The 21,086-nt window shown below is 37.2% G+C and overlaps 1 protein-coding gene and 1 long non-coding RNA gene across 2 annotated transcripts in view; one reads left to right on the top strand and one right to left on the bottom strand.

Moving 5' to 3' along the window:
- Nucleotides 1–835: 835 nt before the first annotated feature.
- Nucleotides 836–5,637, bottom strand: LOC114160165 (uncharacterized). Its single transcript, XR_003598732.1, has 3 exons — nucleotides 5,504–5,637; nucleotides 3,370–3,475; nucleotides 836–1,270 (listed from the first exon to the last, which is right to left on the bottom strand). It is a non-coding gene; the product is annotated as an uncharacterized LOC114160165 (long non-coding RNA).
- The window catches only part of elfn2b (extracellular leucine-rich repeat and fibronectin type III domain containing 2b), a 68,019-nt gene continuing 52,539 nt past the window's right edge, over nucleotides 5,607–21,086 (top strand). The window contains exon 1 of the mRNA XM_028042618.1: nucleotides 5,607–5,727. The gene's annotated coding sequence lies outside the window, so the exon portion shown is untranslated. The remainder of the gene's footprint in view (nucleotides 5,728–21,086) is intronic.

Below are 21,086 nucleotides of genomic sequence, written 5' to 3'. Positions count from 1 at the left end.
ATGATATTTTCCTTTTTTTTATTTTTTATTGGCTTGCAACACAGTATTTATATAAAACGTTTAAAACGTGCATCTGGATACCTTTATTAAGAATTTTTATGTGAGAGTCTTGAACAAAAAACTGAAGAAAAAAAGCTGGTTGTCACAGGACAGATTTAATTAAATTGCTGACTTTAATTAGATAGAGGTAAAGTTATGTGAAAGAAGGTCTTTAATAGGTTAAAAGGAAGTTGAATCAGGAAACACATTCTTCCCCTCCGGTCCTTCTCCATCACTCCACAGTTTGGTGTTTTTTTCTTGTCTAATGATTTAGCTGTTAAATGCAGTCTTGGAAATTTGCTAAAGGAAATTCAAAGATATGACTTTAATTTTTAGCTTGCATATCATAACAATCACATTTGGTCAAAAAATCCTATCATCCATTGATGATAGTTTTCTATCATCAATGGATTGTTTTGTTTTCTTAGTTTTTTGCCTCTGAGTTCAGTTTTGCTTTCACTGGAACACATAAATTAAGTCTGTTAACACACATCACCACAAAGTCTCTCAACAATAAATTAGTTATTTCTTAATCATCAAGCCTAGACAAGCCATTGTGATATTGCTAGCCACCACTGGGAATGATAATGAGAAAATATTAATAAGAGTCTGAGAAACACAGGATGCTCTGGAGCAAACTGTTATCCGTTAAAAGAGACAAAGATTGACAAAGAGCGTTAATGAGCCTTCAAGTAGTTGCACGTGTTTGGAACAAGACTTGCAAAGGACAAGAAAGAAAAAAAAAATAAATAAAGAAAAACAAAATAAGCAAACAAGTCAGTAATGAGTAGGGGATGTCTTTTAATCAGGTATAATTAAACTTTCAAAAATTCATTCATGTGAAGCAGGAAGCATTATTCTCACACTGTTCACACGTGCAAAACATGTGCCTCTCCTTGTGTTATATCTGGAGTTTCCTCCATCTTAATTCACAAGCTGCTGAGAAATTCACAATCCAAATTAAAACACTGTTGAGCATTGAAAAGAAAATATATAGTTACATTTCTTTTCTTATTCTTTTTGCAAGCAGTTAACAGTTCTGTGTTGATTCATTTCATACATTATTATCAATATTTACCTTTATTCCAGAGATAGTGGTCCATGTCAATGAATACATTCTCTAAAATAATAGGTGATACCCAACGTCGAGCGACATTGAGAGATAAAGGTCTCCAAAGTTAGTGGTGAGCAGCAGGAGGAGGCTTTTTCTTGAGCACCAAACATGGACAGTCTGAAAGAGAACAAGATTGTCAGTGATAAATTAAGGCTGTCAGTCACAAACTTTGCTGTAACTGCACAGCGTATAAGAGAGGGAAGAGCTTAATTAAAGGAAACTGACCAGACCAGACTTGTGAAGCTAGTAGCTAACCAGTCTGCCTTCCCAACTTGTATGTTTTTAACAATTTTTTTTAAAGCATCTGTGGAGTTGTTCTTACAACTCCACAGTACCACACTTAAAAATATCTGAACTGCAAGTTAAAGACGGCTTTCTGTTGAAGTAGGAAATGAAATAACACTGGAAAAAAACATAACAGGAAACAAAGCAGAAAATCTATTATTAATGAAGTCTAACAAAAACTAAATAGTATATGGATGGATGGATGGATGGATGGATGGACGGATGGAATTTGTCGATTTGTAATTCCCTTAACAGAGTAATACATTATCAGGTACTACATTATTTTTGCCTTATAATACCAATTAAAGCTAAGAAATAAAAATGTGGTATAAAGTAAAAAACAAAACAGCAACTGTGTTTTCTCTGTTCTCATCCAACCTGGGCTCTCTAAGAAAGTATGTGGGTCTGTGTTTGTTTTCACACACTGACACACTTCCAAAACTTCTTAGTGTGAAAGGATTTCTTGTTTTTCATATTCTTTTTCAAAATCATGAATCACCTCCTGGAGTCTCTCTAGACAAAGGATGAATACAAACACACTCACACTTTTCAATATTGCACCAGGAACCTTTGTGCCCCTGCTATCCTGGAAATCTTCACATACTGTATAACAATGTAACAATTGCACACAGAGAGGTCATTTTAATGCAACATTAGGTCTGAGGATGACCACAGTTGGCCTTTCAAAAATGATTCAGGAAGCTGTGGCTCTCACTTGTGAGACCTGTATTCAGCACATGAAATCCTCCATGGGGACAAATGAAAGCAGCAGGATCATAATGCAACAAGACAGCAGCTGAAATTGTTTAATTTGAAGCGCATCAATTGTGATGGGTGAATTTAGTCATGTTTTGGCCAGCATGAAAATTTACATGGAAATTTGTGTCGGTGAACTAGTGGAATGACATGTTGTATCATGGCATATACAGTAGGCTGTATATAAGAAGGCTACCAGGATAAACTTTGAACAGTCTCATGAATAACTTGAGCAAATATATGTTCCTATATTTACCATTTTTAAGTGTCTTCAAGCCTGGCTTTAATGTAGTTATGACTTTTATGTCTCCTACCTGCTCCCATGTATTCCTTCACTCTTCACCTTCTGTACCTACTCCTCAGTGACTACTGCTCCATTGAACTAACTCCAATTAAGATGCAGCGGGAGTCCTTCTCCGCCCAACCTTTGACACCTTCCAACTATGAATATCCATCCAGCCAGGTCTTTAAAGCAACTACATCCCCCACTCTGCACCTGGTACAGCTTCATGCTTGCCATGTAGTGAAAACTGCTGTAATACTACTATCACTGTCCACTATGAACTAACATAAACAAGAAAATGAACAAATAATGCTTTTGTGGACAGCAAGTGCTGAAAAAAGGACACACTGCTTGTACAATTATCTCACTGTTGTACCACAGGGACCATTCTGAAACCAAAGTGTGGAACCTTGATATGGAAGCTGCACAAGGTCAGATTGTTTAAGTTTACAGAAAATAGAAAACATCAATCTTTGTCTCCCTTTGATGGGTGAAATCCACAAGGTCAAGTGCGCCAAAAAAAGGGTGTGTTAAATGCAAGCAATGGGAGAAAACATTAAAAAAACCTTTAAAATCCCAATTTAGACCAGTTAGTTTTAAAATCCAATATGGAAGATGTATAGTGAATCCTCAACCGGAAAAAAATGTGAGAAACACACTTTAGAAAACAATTAATTAGATTGCTTGGTATCAATGGGAATTACTCAAAAGAAAATAGATAGCTTCCAATCAATGTTTTATGCCTATATTAATAGGCAAAACAGCTTTGGAAACCACTGATGCTTCTTTTGTCTCCCACAACAGGATTATGATGCTAGAAATTTCTTGTGCTTGTTTTTTATGAATGCATTGTTAAACCATAAAGACATTATGTGTGTTGAGTGTTAATCACCTTGAGAACATTTCTTTCTTACACTTTTGCTTCACTTCATAAAACTTGCAGTCAATTGTAGTCGACTCCATCTGAATTTGTCAGGCTAAACAGAAGATGATCTGACCTAAAATGTCAAATGGACGGTATTTAACAATCTTTCTTTATTCTCGTATACTTCAGCACAAAAGAAAATGGATTTTCTGTGCGCGCATAGAAGGCTTTAGAAAATATTCAAACAGGACAAGTGCAGTAAGTGAGGATATTTGGGGCCTCAAATTGCCAGTGGGACCAAGCAGTACTTGAAATTTTATTAGATATGTTAGAAAATGTGTTGGTTGTGAAAATGCAACACATTGTTTGAGACCACATTTGTTGGTAGAAGTCCATTTTACTCAGCTATAATTCGCAGCCAGCCTCAGCCTCCAAGAAAAAGCAAATCCGTCGATACAAAATAAAATCAAGTAATAAACTGCAGATAAGATAACTACTGCTAATGACCTTTTAACAGAACCTAATTTTAATTTCAATCTCTTTTGGAATTAATTTCTGGCTTATCAGTTATCTTTAAAATGAGCTGTTGTGAAAACAAAATGCAAAAACGATCAAGGGTGGATAATGCGAAAGCGATGCTAGAGGGGCAGTGGTGGCAGGTGGACAACAGACTTAAACAGAAGTGAACACATTTACAAAATTCTGCCTGTGGACCTTAAACATCTTGAACTGGCTCTGTCTCACCGTGAAACATGGTGCAAACTCTGCAGGGAGAAGTTGCCTTTAGCATGCATGTTAAAATGTTTAGTAGTCAACATATGTCAAGAAGTAAATTAGAAGGCTTTTTTGAAATCCATTAAAAATTCTGTTTCTCTGGGAAGTAAAATATCACATAGAGCCAATAAAATGATTTCTAATAAAGAACTACTGTTTAAACCATTCAACAATCATGATGAAAACGGCTGATTTGACAGAGACTGTCAGCTATCACTGTCATACATGAGGAGAACTTGTTTTTAAACATTTTACTCAAACAAAAAAAATCAGAACGGCATTCAAACAGTTGTAAACCAAAGCTAATTTGAAAAGGTAGATTCAGAAGATTTGGCTATTTCAGGAGTCATCACACAGCATGGACAGTCTTCAACTATTGAAATAGACAGTGTTTTGCACAGTAGTCCAGATTTAGTGATGATTTGAAGTGCCATGTTGAGCAGACGTTGGTCCACCGTTTTTTTTTTAAGTCCAAAATCAGTGCAGCTGTCTATAGCACAAAATTTTATAGGCTTATGGGGACGCTGAATTCATTTTTGGAGAGGACTTGCTGCATGCGCACACTGCCAAAAGTGCCATTACATGGTTTATTGACCATGGTATCATTGTGTTTGATTGGCCAGCAAACTGCCCAGACCACAGCCCCGTAGAGTACCGACAATAGGTGGAGACACCAGAACCAAGAATGGAGATAAGCTGAAGGCCATTGTTTCCTTAACACCTCAGCGGCGACACAAGTTGATCCCGTCCATGGCACTTTGCATTGATGCAGTAATCCATGTAAAAGGAGCAGTGACCTTGAAGTATTGAGTGCATATAGTGTGCAGCACATGGACATTACTTCTCAGTAGGCCAATACTGCCCTATTAGAAAATCCTTTCTTAATTTGGTCTTATGTAACACCAGGATTTTCACAGATCCTGACTTTCTAATTAGCTGTAAGCCATAATTATCGAAATGAATGGAAATGGGTCACTCTGTGAATATTTCAAATGTACATTCACCTTTTTTTTAAAAAAAAAAATTGAAATAATTAAATAAAAACATTTTGAATGATATTCAAATTCATTAATAGCAGTTCTTCAGCATGTACGTTTTCGCTAAGAGTGCCCAAATGCCAATCAAGCTTAACATAGAGTTACTTGTGTAGGTGGGTGCGTTTGTTGCTTTTTTAAAAAAAACAACATGAAATCTCAGTGTAATGTTTGCTGTCAAGTTGATAGAATCATTGATGTGCAGCATAGCCACCTCCTGCATGCACCGTCCTAATCATATATCCAGTAGATGCTAAATTAACCTATCATTCATTGCTTATAACACCAAACCTGTGAATAAAAGACCAATGTACTGTAAATTTGCTGCTACTCAAACAGAAAGCAAAGCTCACCGCATTAAACAGTGTTACACTACGCAGAGGTCTATGCATCCTCCCTCTCTCTCCAACTGCCTCTCTCTTACTCTGTTGCTCTCCCTCTCTCAGTCATCCTCTCCCGCCGTGGTGTTGGAGCCTGCGACGTTGCTTAGAGAGAAAGAGGGGAGAGAAAAAAAGAAAAATCTCATCCTTTCTGCTCCAGCCACTGAACGCACCATCTGACGGGGAAATAAGTGAAGGTACTGTGCAAAAATATGTTTGCTTTCATTTTTGCAACATGTAGTTATTTATTTATGTATGTATCTTAAACAGCCATGCTCCGATATTTCATATGCACCGATATAAAAGGGACGGCGGGGCGAGAACGCACCTGCCCTCACAGACTCCAACCTTCTTGGTGCAACAGAGCCTCACTGAGCTAAATTTACGATGGCATAAAAAAGCGTGCTTTTTATTTTCCCTGTTGGTGCTTTTTAGAAGACTTGTCAGAATAACCTATTAATGTGCCCAGATTTTCTTTTTTTTTTTTTACAATACGCTTTTTTTTTCCTATTGGGTTGAAACGCACGCCAAAAGTGATTCAATCTGTGTCACAGATTTAAAGTGTCACATGAAGCCAGGTTGGATTCTGCAGAGATAGGACGGCCGGGCAGGATACGCGCCATGGACAGATGTGCGAGAGAGAGAGGGGATTTAGTATCGAGGGAGGAATCACGCAGGGGATAAAGCTGGTGATGCATGCGCGCCCCTGCGTGTGCGTGCGTGCGTGTGTGTGTGTGTGTTCTTGCTTTTTCTTTTTTTTTATTCTGGGTTAAATGGTCGGATTTCCAGCAGTGTTGACTACTCACTCGCACGACAGAAAAGCGGCTCACTTCACCTGCAGCGAGGGCTTAGGTGGAAGCCACCTTTAGTTCTCCAGCATGCATGAGTTATTGAATGTGTGGCTCTGTTTATGTGTTTAAGTGAGAGAGAGTGAGAGAGACAGAGAGAAAGAGCTCTCATACCAGCAGCGGCAACAGTGTCCAACTGCTGACCGATGGACCACACAGATTTGTACGCCCACACACTGTGGACAGCCAGGCACGTGAATATGCGTAGCAACAGAGACAAAACACTTGGAAATCTATTATCTGTATCTTCATGGGCAGTAAAATCAGTAATCAGTATGGAGGAACAGGCCTGGATGAAGGTGAAGTAACCACCACCTACCAAACCAAACCACTATGTAATCTTCTCTTTATCAAAATTCTATTAAGCAGCATGAGACATAATTTTGAAAATCCATAGTTCTGTCTGTGGGCGATAATCTGAAGAAGTGATGAATGTTACACTGGTATGAGCCTGAAAATGCAATTTTCTTCTTTATGTTTGTGTGAAAATAATCAAATATGATGCTGCTAAATTTCATGCGCAAAAGGAGGATATTATACCAGCATACCTGTAAGGAACTGGTTCTTGAACAAGATGATTGGGAATACATGCCCCTGCAGACATGTCCAATGCATTGACTGAAAGCAATATAACAGCTTGATCTCCCTGCTTTGAAACCAGCAAAAGTTAGGCAGGACTGACCTAATTAATTCTGCTTACAGTTAAGTTAAAAAAAGATGCTTGTTCTGTAACGGTATGGTAGCTGAGCTAAAATGCTGTGACAGCAAATGCCTGGCAGGTCAGATTATATAGATGTAGCAAAAAATACAGCATATAATTTTGACTCATTTGTATGGCTCGGATAGTTTTCTTATGGTCGTAACTGCTGTGTAGCAGAACAAATAAGAAGATGAAACAGTACATAAAAATGATGAAGAAAACATGTTTCTCATTAATTTCAGAATAGAAACTAGATGGCAGGCATATTGTCACAGGTAATTCTTTTTCACATTTAACAACATACTCAGTTGTTACAAATGCACAGTTCTGAAAGGTGAATCATTGAAGCCACTACTGAAACACTCCAGTAGAAATTGACAAGCTGATTAACATAAAGTGCTGTGAACCATTGTTTTAAAGATAAAAAAAAAACTCCAGAATTGTTGTAGGTGCTTCTGCTTGGCCTGTTTTTTATTGATATCACTAAATATAATCCAGGACAATGAATTGCCTTTAGAAGTTACATAATTAGTAAGTTGGTTCCACCTATGTGTCATCTAGGCATAGGTAAAGCTGATCTTTAAAGACTTTAGGGGTTTGTGAGAGAACATTAGAGTACAAGTAGAATGATGAAGACCAGGAAACACATCAGATAGGTAAATAAACTGGCAAAGAGGATTAAAACAAATTTTGATTATATAATTACATGTCAAACGTATCATCTTATTTAAGAGTTTTCATCTGTTTTATCAGTCATACAAACAAATTTGAATGAATCTGGTCTTTATTGAAGAGTGACAAGAATAAATGGATCATTTAACAAAAGGATATTCGGTTTAAACTATGTTACAAAAAGAACCATGTAGGAAACTCTGCATGTGAAAGGAGGTGATCTGGTTAGATAAGATTAATACCAAACGTCCTGGCCTACATGAAAAATCCTATGAGAGAGAGAAATTAATACAATACATCTCCTTAAACATGCCATCCCTACTGAGATACATGGTGGAGGGAGCAGGTGATAGGAAAGCTGGTCAGAGTTGGTGGGAAATGGATGGAGATAATCCTTGAGGACTATGCTCATTATGGGAAGCAAAAGATTCAGTACTGGAATGAAAGTTTAACTTTCAAACAGAACGTATGCTTTAAAGCATACCACCAGAGCTATGGGATGTCATATTCATGTGCTGAAAAGACCCAGTCAAAAAAAACCAAAAAAAACAACAAACTTGATTATCTGAGAGTTTGAGATAAGAAGGAAAAACTTGTTACAAAATGCCTACAAGTTCAGAATGCTTTTTCACTGCAATATAAATCTCATGGGGTCTTGCCTATTAGATATATTGTACATTAAATAGCTGTGTGCATTATTTCTGTATATTAATTCAGCTAAGAATGTGCCTGTATACAGACCATGAAAATCCTTGCAAGTCGAACCTCTAATAGGCCAAGTGAATAAATTAGGTATTCAGGAGTGCCTCCTTGCTGGTTCACAATTGACAGTCTTAGATCTTTAGGCCTCCCCACCTGCTCCATCCCTCCTGGCCTCTGTTTCTCTGCCACACCCTCGAAATCGATCTCAGAATCCTTCAAGGGAGATTATGCAAAGATCCTGAGAGGGATAACCCTTGGGAGAGATCCACACTTGCTCACTCCTCCACATTGCGTTCTTGGCCACTGCATGCTGTGCTCTCTTTCAGCCAACCAGCTGTTGCAGTCCTCTGCACAATCAATATGGCCGTCGTGTTTCACAACAGCCAACAGTCCCTCACTGCCAGGTACCTGTGGGAGGTCCCACAGAGAAAGAAAATGAAAGGCATGGGAAGACACCTTTATAGTTGACAATTTTCAGAATTGCAGCATGTTTGAATAATTTGAGGAAACTGGATGCAGTCTCTTTAGCTGTGCCGCTGCCAGGCATGAATGAAGTAGCAGGAGAAGTGAACATCTTTGTAGACAAGTAGAAGCTGTCTCAGAGGGAGAAAAAAATAGATCCAATGGATAAGAAAGTGGAACAAGAATATTACAGTATGAACCATATGTTACATATGTGAAAAGGAAAAGAATAGGGAATAGTGAGAAGTTAGTGAAACAGCTCTGATAAATGTCATGCTCTCCCATAGTCTGCTTTAGGCATGTCTCACACCTGGCAAGTGAACTAATAATTGGGGAGAATGGTGTTGGAAGGTCTGGTAAAGAAAATTTTTCAATTTTATTCAGAGTATTGGTGAGTTTAAAGTTTTACAGCTCCTTGACTCTAGCTTGAGTTCAACTTTTTTTTTTTTCATTGCCACGTGTACATTGCAAGTCTGTTGACCCTGCATCGTGTGACGATAGATAACTGTCAGTATGAGTTATGATTGAAGTGATGTTTTGTGAGGTACTTATGTGAAGTCAGAATCTTACCTAATAAAGGAAGTGACTTATGTGCCACATTTTGGAGAAACAGGATTTAGTTGGGATTGTAAGCAAACAGGTACTTAAAAGACATTCTACATTGAAAAACAAATCAAACTTCGAAAATATATGAGTGTTTTAGTAAGTAGCATAGCATTCTTTGATGTGCATTTTTTACCAGAGAAGGTTAATGTCAATATGTGACATTGTGTGCATCCTTGAAGTTGTTTTAAGTAGAAACATCATCCTAACGTCTAGGACGCATGTAATAAAACTCTTACTTTGCAGAGAGATATACTGGATGCTCTTAGTACAGTGAAGCCATTTGCAAGAAATGGATCTGTCATGTTGCCTCTAATATGCTATTGCTGGATATTTGTCTGAAAGAAATATTTGCATGGTTGTACTACTAAACAGTTATTATGTATATATTTTATTCTGACATGGGTTTGTGACATGTTTTGCTCTTTTTACTGTGTGTGTGTGAAGGTGTAGTCATGGCTGACCTCCACCCTAATTTGTCTATAAATAGTTGCATTGTTTATAATTCATTATGATCTGTCCGTCAGATCAGATAGGGGTACTTTATTTTTACCGAACTGTTGCCTTAATATTTCATGCTCAACTGAATGTCCATGAATAAAATGTCAATTATTTACTTGTACCAAAATGTGGTCAGGTTAACCCAAAAAGAGATGTAGGTCACCCTATTAGTTTCATGATTACTTTCAAACATCCAGCATACTTGGTGAGCACATCTTAGTACATGCACTTAGAAAGGCATATTTCAACCTATAGTTCAAAAAGCCACAGTCTGGCTTATCTAGTAATCCAACTATGGATGCAACAGTGTCAAGTGAATAGCTAGATGATGATGGCATCTTGTGTTTTACAGCTGCCAAGAAAAATTAAGTTCAAGAAGCTTTTCACTTTATTTTACTCTTAGAAACATGTACCTCTTTTCCAAACCATAAACTATCTGCTGCCTGCTGCAGGGGAGACACCGACAACTCAAGCATACTTCATACAACCTCACTTATGAACAAAAAATGAAAAATTTAGATGAGTAAAAGGGAAAAAATTGCTTTAACATGTCATTTTAAATTTCACTAAGTGTCCTTGAATGGAATAAACCCACAGCACTTTAAGGCTCAGCATTCCTCTGAAATTACCGCATTCAAAACTTAAAGCTTTTTGACAGATGGCAGTAACAACGTGGTGCAATGTAGTGCAACCGCTTTGTAGTCTTTAGACCTTTGTAAGAGTGATAATGTAGAGATGCATGTCTGAGGCAGAACATTAGTTTCTTTATGATGACAAATTTGGAAACCTTTAGTGGATGAAAGAAAATACACACGTATTCATTCTGAAGGAAAGGCATTGCAGCCAGTTGAGGTCTCTAGATAAGTACAAATACAATCAAAATATTTAATGGTATAAAAACACTCTTTTGTTTGCTGCGTAAAAACTGCCAAAATTAGTTATATTTCATAAATGCCAAAATAATGACTGAGACCTTTTTATAACAACTGTAGGAGTTTGGTCAAACCTCGTGGGAATTCTTTCACAACCTTTTGACAATACTTTGTTGGAATATTTATGTCCTAGGTTGTTTTGAGGTTTGATTTCTGTTTTACTCTAATTTAGTCCTTCCTTAGTGATGCTAGATTATGTTTATTTCTTGTGTCTAGTTATTTCTTGTTACTCTGGTTGATTATGTTTCTTTGGTCTAGTTATTCTTCAGTGTTAGATTTTTTTTACTAGTCCTGTGTGTACTCTCCTTCGCGCTCTGTGCCGCTCTGCTCTCTCCCCTCACACCTGTAGCCCGCTTCTAATCAGCCATATGTTCCTTGTTCAGTAATCAACCTCCCCAGTATATTTACGACTCATTCTCAGTTCCTCCTTGGTGGTTTACCTCGTCAACTCCTGTTATTTTCCTGCTAGAATTTTTACTTATATTCCTGGTTTTGTTTTATCCCTGGCTCCCTGTGTTCTCTGTGTTTGTTTGTTTTTTTAATCAGAACCTTTTTCACCTACAAACTGCCTCTGCCTCTCTGCCTTTGGGTCTACCTACAAACACCTCATTATGACAATATTGTCCTATTCCTCCTGACAGAACTGCTGTAACCAAGTCAGATTTGCAGAACATTGTGCAAGAAAAAATATATTTTGGACTTCCAAGCACCTAAGTAACCGTGCAACTAAGTTAGCAGTCTTAATAGGGATATTGTCAAGTTGGGTGAACCATTTATGCACAATTTTTATGTTCTTTTACAATGTTTTAAAAATTTTACTTGAGTGTTGCATAATGTTCTTTTCTAATGTTTTATGAAAACCACCCATTCCTTTTGGAGCAAAACACATACTCAGTTCTGTCAACCCCATACTTTACATAGGGAGGCAGTTCTAATGCTCATGACCCTTTTCCTCTAAATTCAACACTGGTCATAATGATCAAATGGTTTCATCAGACCATAGAAAACGTCTCCAAAAACTAACATCTCTATCCTTGACAGCAATGTAAGCTGTGATTTGGCTTTTTATGTTGCCAATAAATAAGTGTACCTGAGTGGCCATTCAGCTTATGTACACGACCTGTTTCACTCTAGATATGAAGCTCTCTTTGTCCATAACTCAAAACACTTGTCCATGTTTCTGTCCATGCTAAGTTTTCCTTGTCCATTTTAATGAGTTAGAAGAGACAAGACAGCAGTTGATACTTTAATCTTTTTTGAGTTTTGAGTTGGCTTTTTTTAAAATCTTAATTTGCCATTTTGTTTTGATTAGCTCAATTCTCGCTACATCTCAGAACAGTAGAAGGAATTTATAAAACGTTCTCACTTTCATAATTCTGGCATTAACCAGAGTTATATGGAGGGTGATAAATAATTTTTCGAATCCTAGCTAAACAAAAATAGGACAATTTTATTCTGATTTAATGACAGATAATGGTAAAGAAAAATGGACATGCATTTTTTTACACAATGTATGTACACATCTGGTTTTAAAAGTGTATGCATAAACTGTAGATTCTCTTGTACACCTTCCACTCCTTCATCCAGACTTTCTGAAACCTTTCAGCCATCCAGTCAGATCTGTACTGAAACAAATACACCAGACATTACTTACCTCTAAAAACGGCTGTACTGCTTCCTTCTCCAGCGCTCTACCATCTCATAATCCACCTGCAGGCTCTGACTGAGGGTATGATATAATAAGTCCCCAATGTCTCTTTGCGAACATTTTCTGTTAGAAATGATGAGGTCAGAACCTACGTGCCACTTCTCCGGGTTGCTATAGATATTTGTGTGTGTGTGTGGGTTTATAGCCAGAGACAGAAAATGAAAAATAATTAAGCTGTTGTTTGGTCTTTGGGGAGGAAAAGATTTTTGATGCATTTTTTTTAAGCGTTCAAATTTTCTGAACAAGAAATAGTTGAAATCAGATCATGCAATATGTATAAATGACTTGTAGGATTGCTATTTTAAGGCTCCTACTTGCATGAATACACAATAGACCTCTACATATTTTGTGCTCAGTGTAATCTGAAATTCTTTCAAGTTATTAGAATTAATGAAAAACATCATCTGAAAGAGAGAAATTGAAAAAGGCAAAGATGGGTGTGTAGGCGTGTGCCACAGTTTTTTTTTTTTCTTACATCTTTTTTTGGGTTAAGTAACTGCAGCCAGTAAAGATATGATTGGCAACAAAACTGCATCACTAATTGACCGTAATGAATGTAAACAAATAAAATACAATTGGATCCAATAAGATTAGTCACAAATTCATACAAAGACAACCGTAAACCATGATTACGTGCACAGCTTAGCCATTCTCTGTGGAGACTGTGATGCTTTTGCAGAAGTCTCCAGGTGTGTGTGCGTGTGTGTTATGAGCCATGCATAATATATACTCTATGTGCTCATCCTTCTCTGAGTAAGAGTGTGTTCAGTGTCAAGTGTGTGCATGTGGTGTATATGTTAAGTAAGGACACCATCTGCCATGATCTTTGGTTTGTGCCAACCCCCCGCCCCTGTTAACCCACGCCCATGCACCCATACACAAAATCACTCAGTGTTGATGAGGAGAAATAAAGTCTCTCTCAGTGGATTGCGAGAGTGGGGCAGGGGATGGATGCTGTAAGAAGAGTGGGAGTAATGCGGAAAGCGCTGTGAGGATTAAAAGAGGATGAATACAAAGAAAGTTGTGGTGTTCCAGCTTGGTTAACCTCTGGTATGTTACTTTGAGAAGTGAATGCTTACCGTACTGTATGCTCCAACAAAAGAAACACAAACATATAGAAATAAACACACATGCCCATGCACACACACACACAAAGAGCTGCACATGCGTACCAAGTAGATTTTTGAATAATGCTTTGTGTTTTTTTTTTTTTTCTGAACTGCCCTAGATTCATTTGGCATCTGTGCTGCACACTCATTTCTCTCTCACTGTCTCTCTCTCTCTCATTCTTTCTCTCTGTCTCTCTCTTACTTTGATATGCCTTTTATACACATCATCGCCCTCTTCTTTTACTCTTTTCACTCATCTTTCTTTTTCAGAGAGAAGTGATGGTGAAAATGCCCGACATAAATATTTTAGCCCTCTTAGCCTTTCTGCATCTGCACTTTTGCACTGAGAGAGAGATTACTGTATATCTGGTTTACTACGGTGAATACATGCTGGTGGGTTCCCTTGTTAGACCTCTCAGGGTAAATATACATAAAAATTCCCAAATCTCACATATATTTTGCTTATTGCTTCATGAAGATGTTTTATTACACCATATTTACATCAACTGTAGTTCATTTGGGCCAGTAGACAATTATGAATGATGACATCTTATTAAACCATAATGACTAAACCACCTCCTGAAGTTAGATATTACAAATTAAAGTCACACAATCACATCTCCCTAAAGGAAACTAGGAGCATAATGTGGGAAATTACTCTCGATCCTAAGTTTTCAAATGACAATGAGGCATTCTCAATTCAGATACAAAGTAAAACAGTATAGAGTGTCAAAATATTACAGTCCTTGGCTAATTGAGCTACAAAAGCTACTTTGACCAATACAATTAAAAAGTGAAAATTAAAAATTGCAGACAGTGATCCATAAAGAACGTGATCCTGAACATATTTGCTTTACTGGAAGTGAGCAGTATTTCCATGCTGTGTTTGGATAAAACATCCGTGTTTTAGCCTGGGCATAATAATTACAGTTTATGCCAGAGGATTATAGATTAGATTACTTCAGACAGCTTTCAGTACTTCCATTGATTTATTAATGTGACAAAATTGTGACAGTATGTATACATGGAAGTGTTGTGCTTTCATTATGAGTGGGAAAGAAACAAAAAGAGCTTATGCTGTGAAGGCTTCTGTAGGCTTAGTCAGGTTTCTTGGCTGATAGTCTGCGGTATGAAAACAAAAATCTTGAAATGAGCTTCTGGCTTGAAATAATCAATATACAAACAAATAGTACCTCTTCCTTTTGCCAATAATACTATTGATTGTGGTACATCCTCAGTTAAAACAAGCCAGGGGGAGTTTATTGTTCTTCTTTTTCATTTTCTACCACTTTGCTATGTCATCACTTGGTCCGACGGCATAGGAACTCAAGCCAACAGAAATAAAGTGTGAAAACTTGGGTTAAGCACAAAATCTCACACAGACACAGTCATGCATCATTCCCCTGCTAGATTCAAAATTCAGTAAATTAAGTAAGAATATTTTTTGTATGTAGTTTATTCTATATGATACAACAACTGAACAGAGTTTATATTAGCAAACAGCTCACAATGGTAACCCCTACTTGCTTTCATTTAAGTTTAAGTTGCTGAAGGTGGTATAATTTAAGTTACACATTGACTGAAGAGTGATATAAGTTTGCAATAATTCTCAACTATAAGAAGATATTTGTTTTGCTAATATTTTCAGCTTAAACAATATATTCACTCTTCAGCATGGATGTCGAGAGTCCCATTTCGGCATCTGACTGCAATTCAGTTATTTTCAAGACTAATACAAATTTGGCTTTACAGTACAGGTGATTTTATATTTTAATTAAGATTATTGTGGTCTAATTAAATTCCTCTTACAGTACAATACAAACTTTTAGATAAAACATAAAGTATACATCTTCAATAACTGCACTTTTTGCATTCTTTTAATTTCATAGTGATGATGGTCACATTTATTTTTAAAATAAAACCCTTTTTTTTTAAAACCCTTTTGAAGTTTACGATCAGAAATGATTTACACATCCATTTCCCACAAAAAACTGACTTGCAAAAACTTACGCAACCCCCTAAGTTTTTAATTACAGTTTGAAACGCAGATTGTGTCAATATTATGCAAAATCTGAGAGAAAGCCAATCAAACACTAAGACAACAAATAATGAAAGAAATGTATTTCCTGGTGGAAAAGTTAAGTCTGGGCATCACTATCACTTCCAATGTTACTGGCATGATTAAGGTGTCCCAAGGCAAATGTTTTCTACATTTGAAGCAGGCTCCGTCATAATCTGGGGAGTGCTTTCCATCGATGGAACAATGTAGCTTCATGTTGTTGTTGTGGTATGTCAAACCCCGAGTGGCAATGTGGAGATTTTGCATCACATAACTGCCTTGACTGATAAAATTCCCCTGTGGTTGCAACGATGCAGTTTACTACGCTCATTTGACAAAAGATTTCTTCCAGGAGAATGAGGTTTCTCTCTTGGGCTCTGCATAATTCCCTGATTCAGAAGTTTTACAAGAAAAAATACACCAGTTTTAGACCATAACTGTCTTTCACTATGTCATGTTCACCACAAGGAGCAACATTTCCCTCTAATGCCCTCTATTTAATTGCCCCTTTGTAATCTGGTATGAGGAATATGTATAACTAGAGCATTAACACCAACTGATTTAGTATATGTAAGGTTTATTTGGTGAGAACATACCTTACATAAAGACTGATGCATGCTTAGATATCCAGTCTAAACTAGCTAAACATTAGCAGCAGTTGCTTTCACAGCTAGAGTGAAACACCAATAAATGTGAGAGCAACTGACCTGACAGGGAAGTGGAATGAAGTATCTCCAATTCATTACTAAGAAACCAGTGAGCTGATATACAGTACAACATTAGTGATGCTTGGCAAAGATAATGGTAGGAGCAGCCACGATGGAAAGTGTCCACCACGGAGAAGAAGAACGTTGGAAGCCAAAATTAGGGCAACACAGGAAGAAGTCAGCCAATTGTCAGATCTCCAGAAACTTGCATCCAGAAAAGGAGTACCCCAAAAATACAAACAGATGCCCATACCTGAGACCCTGGGAACTGCCACAGACTCCAAGCTTTGGCTGCCAGACGGAAGAGATATAAGCCTGACAAATAAACAGGGTGTTCTCCACCAAATCAGCTACAGTGTACTCACTGTGGCGGGGTAATAACACACAAAGTAACCCAGGAAGGACTGAACAATACTGGAAATAAGCATCACATAGCAATGATGTACAGTGGATAATAGACCTGGAAGTCTAGCACACTAATCTCCCTGTACAAAGTCCAGTGAACATCACAATGGCAGACATCCAACAAAAATTTTGTTGGTAGGAAGAGCTGGACAGCTGGACATGGTCCATGCCTACAGGCTCAAGAATATGAATTCTCTTCATGAGCACCTCTTGGCACAAGTGAACCAACTGGTCAAGAATGAGACCACCATCCAAGATCCAAGCTCCAAGAATACATTAGGAAGATGACCCCTGGTAGAGGACCCAAGCTTGAAATAAAGAGCCACCTTTCTTGCCCAGGAGGAGAGGGATGAGTGAGAGAGTAGTTTTAAATAATGTTAGAAAAATATTTGATGGTGGAAATAACACCTCAGTTTCTCATCTGAGCATCTTGAAACTTCTCCTACTGAGCCTGTGATGAACTACATATATATAAAAAAAAAATAGGTCGACAACAGTTTTTTTTTATGCCAAGGTTTTTTGTCATCTGTCTCCTGCCTTGGCATTACTTCTTGTCCTCCTTTTTCTTTCTCTAAGGTTTTTTTAATGTTACTTGCCTAAAGCTCAACACAGTCTCTGCGGCACATTTTTTTCTACCAGCATTAAGGTCACACACACCTTAAAGGAAAGGCAGATCAAAATGAATATAAGATGAGGACAGACAGCATTTGGTAGAAGATAACTCTGTTTTACAGTAACGCTAACTTACTTTAATGACTTGTTTTTGCAAAGTTCACATTTTCATCACAGCCCTGATATTTTTGAAACACTACCTGGAGGAGTTGCTTTTGATATAATAAATGTCTTATAAGCTGAAGTTGACACTTTGATGGCTACTCAAACAACTGTATGGATCAAAGTGATGGTAACATCTAATTGAACATGTAAGGTCATTGTCCAGATAACTCACAACTGATGACTGCGTAAGGAACAACTGTGGCTCACCAAGGAAAGTTGAAACCTGAATTTAACTGCATGTTGTGATAAGATAATGATCCCAAACAAACATAAAAAACTGCTTTGGAGAAGAAAAAGCAGGCTGTCCCAATTTCAGGCTTAAACTCCGCCTGTAGTTTTACACAGCAATCCAGAATGAGGCGTCGTGCACGATTTCATGAAATGTTCTTGCTTAGGAGGTGTACATTAAAATAAGAAAATAAAGGTGGTTCTTTCCATCTTGAACTAAAAGGATTCTATATTGTCTAAAAATTAAGTGAAAGCACATTTTTATCTTTTGCTTAAACTTCTTATAAACTGTTTTTTCATGTGTGTGAAAACGTAAATATAGCATCCTTGTTACTTTTTGACCGCTGCCATTGTCATCAAACTATTCATTGCAAATTTTCATAAACAAACCCGAGTTTCTTTAAAAAAAATAGCACATTTTGTCCATGTACCTCCAGAGATAATACAACATCTCTTTTGTTCTGATTCACATATGTATTCTTTACGGACTGCAAATCTTAGCCCTTATGCCATTTTTTATTTAGTGCCTTTTGTTACAGCCTTGAAACACAAATGGTCACATACAGATAGTGTAATAATTGTGCAAGAGTGTTCTTAAAAACATTTTCTAATTTTACTCAAGGTCAACCATTTACTCTGTCATTCTCAGTAAAGCATAAATGATCTAGTTTCAAGTAGGGCTACACGTTTAAAGCAGGTTTCCTTTGTTCAATCAATTTCAAGATTTTATAAATTTGTATGTATTATTTTAATTTATGGTCTAATATTACACCAAATCCACAATGGTTAATGTATGTATGTATGTATGATTTCCTTAAAAGCAAAAAAAAAATTGAAGTAGTGACTGGCAGAATAATTGCACCTTTAATAATTAAACTAAGTGGTAGCTGGTCAAATGAAGGCACTTCGTATCACTCTTGCTATGACTGGGGAAAACACTCTTCATGCTTAATTTCCCTCTTGCCATGTATTATTTTACTGCTCACAATATCTAGAAGTAAATAACACTAGAAATAATTTCAAGCAGAAACAGGCTTTTCTCTTCTCGTATATATAATTTACTTACATTTTTATTTCCTCTCTTCTACCATTTTCTGCCAAAGGAGGTCTATGGCCTTCCTGTGTCTACTTAAACTACAACTCCAGATAGCGTAGCCCATTAGTGTAACCCAACCATTAGAAAAGGAAACTGATGACAGCATCTTGCTGTGAGTGAGGCTGTTTGTTTCTGTGTGCGTTCATGACTGATTCATTTCAAACCTCCTCATTGTGTCAGCAGCTGTTTCCCCTTGATGTGATTATAGGTGGGAGAGGAAGAACAGGACCAGAGCGGAGAGAGACAAGATGATACATATGTGTCGACTCAGGAAATTTAGGCAGCAAAAGCAGTCCGTGACTGCACACCTCCGTCCGTCAAGGTTTCACAAAAGTAAATCATGGCATCCAGATCCAAGGCTGGATTGGCATTAGAAGTTTTACACTTCTTAGTTGCTGTGCATTTGGCAAAAACTGAAAGAATCCTGGAAGTCTGTTCAGGGCAAACAAAGATTATCCTCTTGGCAGATATGGTAATGGTGGGCAATGTCCCAGTCTCTTGGTGCAGTATGTGTCTGACTGAAGTTGCATAAGTAGTGACATCATGGTTAAGTAAATATTCATGTATCTGATCTACACAGCATTTGGCTATTTAAAGCACTCAGTGAAAGCTTGAGGAAGAAGTCCAAAATGGTGTCCATCTATTATTGACGATATAAATGAGAAGGGATAAAATACTTAAAATTTATTGCTGAATGTAAGAAAAAGATAGACCTTTATGTTGCTGGATCATAAAATTCAAGAGTACTACAATGTACAAACCATTGTTTGTGATATGTTACTTGGCACTGAGTGTGTCAAGAAACAATTGAACTCATAATTGAGCTTAATGATTTGTGTAAGAGCGGAAATACTGTACTTCTTATGGAGTTGTTTTTTACTGAGGAAATCTGGCGCCATAAAAGGTCAATTTAACTTAGCCTCCCAACTTCTCTGGCATGCGAAGCCGAAGTGAGACGGAAAGAATGTCTAGGAAATAAACTGTTTGGATAGATAAAAATAATAATTCGCTTGTTTTGCATTTTTGAAACGGAGCAGATGTTGGGGATCAATAGGTCTGAATATTCCCAAAGAAACTCCAATACACACTCATTTAAAAGCTGATGGAATTCTTACGTAAGGACACACGTCACACACGGGCAGCAATGCTATTGGTCAAAACTTACCAACTTACACCAGTGAAAATGAGATTCTATAAAACAGAATGACTCTAAGAATACAAGGAGATTTTGGGAAGATTTGGGGAGTTTTGACTTTGTACTGTAAGATGATCTGCGGAACAGTGTAATAAATCTCCACCCGCTGTGGCCTGCAGCAAAAGGACTCGTCTCTGAGTATTATTTCGTATTTATAAATATAATTAAGAGTTAAGACCTTTTTCGATCCTACATTTGCAACTTTGGTGACTTTTTTTTTTAACACCCTCTTATTTTCCACTAGACTTACATTCTTCCATTGGCTGCTGTACTTTCAAAATATTTTCAAGCACTTTTGTGTTTGCAACTCCTGTGAGATTCAGAAAAGTCTAATTAGCATCACTTAAAATGATGCAGAGATATTGTTATGTTTTCCTTTACTTGGTGTTAGCAAAATAATGTTATTTTTTTATTCAAGGAAGATGTGCTTGATGCAACTCATCCAAATACTGCCATAAAGAATAAATGAGAACAGAATGTCCAACAATCCAGCCTCTGATTCCAGACACTGTTTCTTGTTATGAAGCACTGTGATGTGATGCAAAAGTAATGACAAAGTGGCTCAAAAATTAACCCACTTAAAGACTAGAAAACTGCCCAGATGTTAAACAACTGGAAAACTATGGAGAACTCTCATGAGAAGCAGGTTGATGAAAAGGAGCCAACAAATTAAGATCAACACTGAGCACTAATTAGTCAAGAACAGGTCACCTTCAGTCAGGACTTGACCTGGACGTTTATACTCCGCATGTGTGAAAAAGCTTAGAAGTGGTGTGAAACAGTGGTCGACAGTATGAAAACATGCTTTCTTTATACATTTTAATTATATTTTACTTCAGTTTACTCCAGCAA

Source organism: Xiphophorus couchianus, chromosome 16, assembly GCF_001444195.1.
Source record: "Xiphophorus couchianus chromosome 16, X_couchianus-1.0, whole genome shotgun sequence".
NCBI lineage: Eukaryota > Metazoa > Chordata > Actinopteri > Cyprinodontiformes > Poeciliidae > Xiphophorus > Xiphophorus couchianus.
Note: the sequence above shows the minus strand (reverse complement) of the source record. Positions and strands in the feature narration are given on the sequence as shown.